Source organism: Triticum aestivum, chromosome 3B (genome assembly GCF_018294505.1).
Source record: "Triticum aestivum cultivar Chinese Spring chromosome 3B, IWGSC CS RefSeq v2.1, whole genome shotgun sequence".
Classification (NCBI taxonomy): Eukaryota; Viridiplantae; Streptophyta; class Magnoliopsida; order Poales; family Poaceae; genus Triticum; species Triticum aestivum.
Window position 1 is genome coordinate 147,564,866 of NC_057801.1, and position 8,045 is coordinate 147,572,910.

General features: G+C 45.0%; 1 pseudogene; it reads left to right on the top strand.

Annotated features, from left to right (window-relative positions):
• Positions 1 to 5,118: 5,118 nt before the first annotated feature.
• On the top strand, positions 5,119 to 6,257 carry LOC123065066 (uncharacterized; annotated as a pseudogene).
• Positions 6,258 to 8,045: the final 1,788 nt, after the last annotated feature.

Here is an 8,045-nt window from a genome sequence, read left to right on the forward strand (position 1 = left end):
TTATTATCTGATCAAATTCCATTCTCGTAAAGGCCCTGAAGCAGGCGCAGGGGACTGATCTATGTGCATTCTGCGTTTGCGAGAACATTCGCATGATGGCGTCCGAAAGGAGCAGATCTCAAAGACAGGAATGGGTACGCTTGTCAGAACACTATTCACAATTTTTACACCATTATCGATGTCTAGTCACACAACTAATACACATGCATATTGATCTCCTTCTTAACAGTTCAAAGAGGTGCGGGAGAAGCTCCTAGAAACAGAGCGCGTAGAAGCACTTCAAGAGGAAATAGCGGGATTTTTGCTCGAGCAGGTCATAAATCCGAAGGGAGAATACTATTACCCGCTACCGCCCCCATGAAAACCACTTCCAATTGTCATCGTGCTCCGAAGGCACCAATTAGGCTAATGCCACTGGCTCCGAAGGCAACATGCATATGTAGGAGAAATTGTATATAGCTATACATGTGTGTATGTGTGAATTAATTAATATGGTGGTTTGTGAGACATTGATGATATATATATGCATGATTGGTTCTACTAGAAAATTATATATATATATATATATATATATATATATATATATATATATATATATATATGACAAATGTTTCCTACAAGCAGTGGTAGTTACCACCACTTGCGTTTTGTATGTTGTATGTAGTATCTGTCGGAACCGAGAGTACGTACGTGTAGTATGTAGTATATAACAATGATTATGTAGTATATATATACTAATTTTTAGGTAGTATGTATAATTTTTTGAGTATGCTCACTTTTACGTACAAATATGTACGTATTTTACAAATATAACAAAAACTATGGGCTCATATGCAATTTTTTCATTTAACTTGCTTTGAAATATCTTAGATATAGTATATGAACATATTTAAAATAATAAAATAGTATATATAGTACCACATGGTAGTATATGAGACATGTGGGGTAACTACCACCGGGTGGTAGGATGGATTTTCCCTATATATATATATATATATATATATATATATATATATATATATATATGCATAACGTGTACAATGTGTAGTATCGTAAAATACCAGCAAACGAAAAAGAATTAAAATGGAAACATAAAATTAAATGAAAAAGAAATCATAAAACTAAAAACCCTCCAAACCTTATAGTACCGGTTGGTCTTACCAACCGGTACTAAAGGGCTCCAGGCCCTCGGAACTGGCTCATGCCACGTGGTTGCCCTTTAGCACCGGTTCCTGCCGAACCGGTACTAAAGGGGGGGGGGCTTTAGTGCCCACACTTTAGTGCCGGTTATGAAACCGGTACTAAAGGGCCTTACGAACCGGTGCTATTGCCCAGTTCTGCACTGGTGTCTGGCTAGTGTCGATTGGGAACAGAAGTTTCCCTTTGTAGCTGTTCAGGCTCTCTCTCGCGGGATTTCTGATCACACGTCTCTGTTGCTTGACTCTGGTGGGGCTACCTACTCGGGTAACAAGAATTTGTTCTCTTTTGAGCTTGCGTGGTTTGAAAGAGAAGGCTTCCTGGATCTTGTAGCCAGAGAATGGGCTAAGGATGCAGGCAGTAGGAATGCGCTTGAGCGCTGGCAGAATAAGATTAGGCATCTCAGAAGTTTCCTACGTGGGTGGGCAAAACATCTAAGTGGAGTGTATAAGGTGGAGAAGGAACGGCTCCTTACCCTTATTCAGACCTTAGATATAAAAGCAGAAACTACGGTTTTGTTAGCCACCGAGCTTCATATCAAGCATGAGGCTGAGATGAGGTTGAAAGAGTTACTTCCTGAAGAAGAATTAAAGTGGGCACTGCGTGCCAAGGTGCGAAAAGTGGTCCAGGGGGACGCGAACACTCAATTCTTCCACATGATAGCCAATGGCAAACATCAGAAGAAGAGAATCTTCTAGCTAGAACAAGATGAGGGTACAATTATCGGTCAGGATAACCTGAAGCTCTATATTACTGAGTACTACAAACGATTGTTTGGACCACCAGAGGAGAACTGTGTGTCCCTGGATGAGTCTAGGGTTCAAGATGTACCTCAACTTACTGTTGTGGAGAACGATATCTTAACTGCCCCTTTCTCGGAAAAGGAGGTTTTCGAGGCCATTTCCAAGATGAAATGTAACAAGGCACCGGGGCCGGATGGTTTACCGGCTGAGTTTTGTAAGAAGTGCTGGAATATTATTAAAGGGGACCTGATGCCGATGTTCCATGATTTGTTCTCGGGACATTTGCAGCTTTTCCAACTTAATTTTGGAACAATAACCCTGGTGCCTAAGAAAATAGAGGCCGTGAGAATCGAGCAATTTCGGCCTATCTGTCTTCTGAATGTCAGTTTCAAAATTTTTACAAAGGTTGGGACGATCAGGCTCACACAGATTGCGCACGCCGTGGTGCAGCCTTCTCAAACAGCTTTCATGCCGGACAGGAACATCCTGGAAGGGGTTGTGGTCCTTCATGAAACGCTACATGAAATTCATACGAAAAAACTCGATGGTGTTATTTTCAAAGTGGATTTCGAGAAGGCTTATGATAAAGTCAAATGGCCGTTTCTTCAACAGGCTTTGCGAATGAAGGGCTTCGATGAAACTTGGTGACGCCAGGTGGAAGCATTCACGCAAAAAGGAAGTGTTGGAATTAAAGTAAATGACGACATAGGTCATTACTTCCAAACTCACAAGGGCTTGAGACAGGGCGACCCTATGTCGCCTATTCTGTTCAATATTGTGGTTGATATGTTAGCGATCCTGATTGGGAGGGCCAAGGAGGCCGGTCAGGTGGAGGGATTGGTGCCTCATCTAGTTGATGGTGGTTTGTCCATCCTGCAATACGCTGATGATACAATCATTTTCATGGAATATGATTTGGCAAAAGCGAGGAACATGAAGTTAGTGTTATGCCTGTTTGAACAATTGTCGGGGCTGAAGATTAATTTCCATAAAAGCGAGTTGTTCTGCTTTGGTAGAGCCAAAGATGAACAAGAGGCTTATACACGGTTGTTTGGTTGTGAAGTTGGGGCTTTACCTTTCACGTATCTTGGTATTCCCATTCACCATCGTAAGCTAACAAATGGTGAGTGGAAGTGCATCGAGGATCGGTTTGAGAAGAAACTGAGTTGCTAGAAAGGAAAACTCATGTCTTATGGTGGCAGGCTGATTGTTATCAACTCGGTGCTCACGAGTTTACCTATGTTTCTCTTATCCTTCTTTGAGGTCTCAGTTGGGGTTAGGAAAAGGCTGGACTTCTATCGATCTCGATTCTTTTGGCAGAGTGATGAGCTTAAGAGGAAGTACAGACTGGCCAAATGGGATATTATTTGTCGACCTAAGGACCAAGGGGGCCTTGGTATTGAAAATCTTGAAGTCAAGAACAGATGCCTTCTTAGTAAATGGATGTTTAAGTTGTCTTCTGAGACAGAGGCAACGTGGGCACAGATTTTACGTAGTAAATATTTGCAGTCAAAGACCTTATCCCAGGTTACTCTGAGACCTACGGATTCGCCGTTCTGGAAAGGGCTCATGAGGATCAAAGCCGCTTTCTTTAACAGAACGAGATGTATTGTCGGTAATGGTGCTGCTACGCGATTCTGGGAGGATACGTGGCTTGGTGACGCACCGTTGGCGACCCAATATGCGTCCCTTTATCGTATTGTTCAGCGTCGTGAGGCTCTTGTTGCCACGGTTATGCAGTCTATTCCTCTCAACATTCAGTTCAGGAGGGTGCTTGTAGGGGATCGATGGGAAGCATGGCTTCACTTGGTCCGTAGACTGATGGAGGTTCAGCTAACTCCTCAGCCCGATCAGTTATGTTGGAAGCTGACTAGATCTGGGGTGTTCACAGTTAAATCGATGTATATCGATATCATTAACTCTACTGTGATCCCTAGTTTCAAAGAGGTTTGGAAAGTTAAGGTACCTTTGAAGATTAAAGTGTTTATGTGGTTTGTGCATAAACAAGTGATTTTAACAAAGGACAATCTAGTTAAGCGCAACTGGACAGGTTCTACTAGGTGTAGTTTCTGTGATCGGGATGAGACAATCAAGCATTTATTTTTTGACTGTCCGTTGGCACAAGGGCTGTGGCGCTCCGTGCAAATTGCCTTTAACATTACTCCTCCGACTTCGGTCAACACATTATTTGGGGCGTGGCTTGTTGGGGTAGAGTCCGAAACAGCCAGACACATTCGTGTAGGAGTATGCGCGTTGTTATGGGCAATTTGGAATTGCAGAAATGATTTGGCTTTTAACAGAACAACAAATATTCATTTTTTGCAGGTGTTATTCCGGGCTACAGCACTGATCCGTATGTGGTCCTTACTCACTCCGACGGAGGCCAGAGAGCGTTTGGTTACTGGATCTGTCCGGTGGAAGACGGTAGCGCGGAATATCTTCAACCGGTTTGGATGGCGATCATGTAATAGGATAGACATTTAGTTTACCTATCTTTCATTGTGCCAGCCGGTTGTGGCTTTTGGGTTTTGTTTTACAGCTGACGCTCTAGGTGAGCTAGCTGTTGCTTTTGTTTGAAGACGTTAAGACCTTGTTGAGACCTATTTACTTTTTAATAAAAGTGGCCGTATGCATTGATCTGATGCAGAGGTCAGGGAGTCCCCCTTTTCGAAAAAAAACAAGACAAAGGATGCCGATGACAGACAACAGAAGAGGCCGTATCATCCATGAACAGGACAAATCCATGGTCTCTGCCCGCAGAAACAAAGGGATGATCTCCTTATCCGTATCAATGAAAGGCTTCAGCGGATCATGGATTTGAATTGAGCAGATTTGGATTAGGGATGGAGATGGTTGACAGAGATGGAACAGCAGCGGAAGAGGATGAACAGCAGCAGATGGCCAGGAAGATGAGCCAGGGAGGTAGATCAGAGCAGAGACTGGAACGGAGAGTGCAAGAACCAAACGGAAACAGGGGTGGAGGGCGGAGAACAGAGGAAGAAGGGGATCGGTGTCGCGCCGCCAAGTGCGATGTGGGAGCACGATCCAAGTCCTGAGTCCGGGTCCGTCTGTCGTTTTGTCATGAGTCCGGGTCCGTCTCTCGTTCGGAGGGGCAAAGGTGAACCAATATAAGTCAGACGGCAACGCGCGGCCCCCTCCAGTCTAGCTCCACCCAGCGGATCATTGGAATCCCGTTCGCGAGAAGAAGGGCGAGGCCGCGCACAGGCACAGAGCATGGCAATCGACCAGCAGCGCCGCGTGAAGCTGATGGTTAGCTACGGCGGGAGGATCGAGCGCGCCCAGGGTCAGCCGCCGAGGTACGTCGACGGTGAGCACCTGCTCCTCAACGTCGTCTCGTCCGTCAACACGAGGGGCTTCCGCGACCTGCTGGCGGCGCGCGCGGGCTTCTCCGACTTCTCCCTCAAGTACTGCTACTCCGGCGAGGGGCTGAACTCGCTCTGCGACGTGGACACGGACGAGGACCTGCGGGACATGCTGGACATGCTGCTCTACCGGGATCTGCAGGTCCGGCTGTTCAACGACCAGAACACGCGCCGGTTCCGGGTCTACCTGTTCCGCGACGCCGCCGCCGCCCCGTCGCCGACCTCACAGGCCCTCGGAAAACCAGCTCCCATGCGGCGTAGCGCGACGTCGCCGGCTCTGTTGCCGGCGAAGCCGGCCGACGTTGATGGGCGGCCCTCCCAGGGCCTGGCCGCTCCCGCTCCCTCTCCCGTGCCGCGGATCACGACTTCGCCGAATCCATTGCGCGAGACGTCGACGGCTGGCACGGCGCCCTCCAAGCCGCCGCTCGCCCCTGCTCTCGGACGGCGGATAGCGTCGTCGCCTTTGTTGACGGCAGACTCGACAAATGACACGGCTTCTTTGATCACCACTACGTCGACATCAGCAGCCAGAGCTACCCAACATACACAACCCCACGCTGCGGCATTCCGGCCGGCAGAGCTGAGTAATCCGTTGTGCAAGACGTCGACGGCTGGCACGGCGCCCTCCAAGCCGCCGCTCGCCCCTGCTTTCGCACGGGGGATAGCGTCGTCGCCATTGTTGACGGCAGACTCGACAAATGGCGCGGCTTCTTTGATCACCACTACGTCGACATCCGCAGCCAGAGCTACCCAACATACACAACCCCACGCCGCGGCGTTCCGGCCAGCAGAGCTGAGTAATCCGGTGTGCCAGGCGGCTCCAGTATTCTTGGTGCCAGTAATGCCGCAGGTCATGATCCATCGGCCCACGATCATCCTCGTACCCGTGTTCAATTCTAAGGTGGCCATGTGCTGAGAATTGTTTGAGTCACAATCGGATTATGAAAACTAGATAATACTCCGCATGTTGTTGCGGGAATAGTTTGATATATATTTTTTGATGAAATAGAAAAAATGAATTGATGTACGTATGATGTAAAATATTTATGAAATGTAAGTTGTGTAATGGTTGCATGTTCTTGTGTGTCTTTTTCCATTAATGGTAGCATGTTGTTTTCGCCCTTTTTACATGCATCGATGCATGTTTGACGTGCTATAGCTGCATGTTATCATGTCCACCTATTGTGCCTAAATATAAGCTGCTCGCCATAATTCCGATTTGAGATTTTATGCAGAGACTGCTACAAACTGGCATTCATGGCCTAGATTAACACATGATGAAGACGGAAACCGATGCCACCAAACTAACCTAGAATTCTAAATTTCTAACATCATGCCGAGAGAATTTGAAACATATCTACAATATCAACAGCATTAGCAGACTCGATTATTCTCTCAAAATAAATAAGGGATAATAATGGTCAACGATACCCACTCCCTCATCCAAAAATGTCTTCAGACTTCTTGATGGTGTTATCCACTGCCCTGGAAGCCTAAACAAACATGTGAACAATAGAACTATCTACTGAGGTGAAAAATAATGTGGAATGTGTTGTACCTTCTTTACTATGTCAAGCATACCATTTTCATAGATCTTGTGCCACCTTGTATGCCATGTTGGTAACTTCACTTCAATGATTAAAATCCATTGTCTCCTGGTTGAACTGGTCTTCAAAATAAAAATCGTAAATAAGGACTGAGCATACAGAAAATAATTCAAGCAATCACATGACCAAACAAAAGACACCATGTTAACATGGATGGTGCAGCCATTGGCGTGAAGGTTGCAACAAAAAGAAAACTGCAATGATAACTTCGGAGTCAAGGAGGCTACAAACCCATTTTAGCTAGATTTCAGTCAGCTGAATTTTTGTTTTGTGGTCAATCGATTTTCTGACCCTTGGATTGTGCTTTAAGATTTGTGTAGCTTTTATTTTTTCTGTCACATTTCGCTAGTGGTACTGGGCTATTTGGATTCGATTGACACCTATTTTGGGACAGTCGATTTCCTTCTTGGGCTGGATTTTGATGTGTGTATCCTCTTTTTTCATGTGTTTACTTTTGTTTTCTGCATGTGTATGCTTTTATTTTTTAATTTTCAGTTGAGCTTTATTTCTTTATGTGTATTTTTCGATGTTCAGTGCGTGAAAATGTATACATACAAGTACTACACGTACAAATTACATCCGAGTACTCAAACTTCACTTTCATATATTTATTCTACATATTATAAAAAGTGCATTTTTATGCTAATTGTGTGAAACTTTTTATTTTTTTATTTTCTTTATTCTTTAAGGGTAATACCAATGCTACTTGTTTTGCTAATTTAATACATTCTATTATTATTTGTATGTATGCATGAAAGTACAATACAATATGTGTGTAAATTATACTAGACTGCTAAAGTTGCATTATTACGCAGGTGCCCCTGGCGATTCACATCTGGTGGACATGTGGCACGCATGCAACTTATCGATGGTTGTGCCACGATCCCATGCGCGCCTGGTTTGTCGGGTGGTTGTTCCGGCTTCTTCGGTTTTCAGGCAAAAGGGATAAGAACATTAAAACAATTTTAAATGTGTGTTTCTATATCTTCAGTTGACAAGGACACAGTGAAGACATTCGACACGTGTCAATAGAATGCATATGAAAAGACAGAAAGAATTTGAGGGATAAGCACAGAAGGGGTTAGGGTCCGATCACATTCATTTAGTTCAGAAAA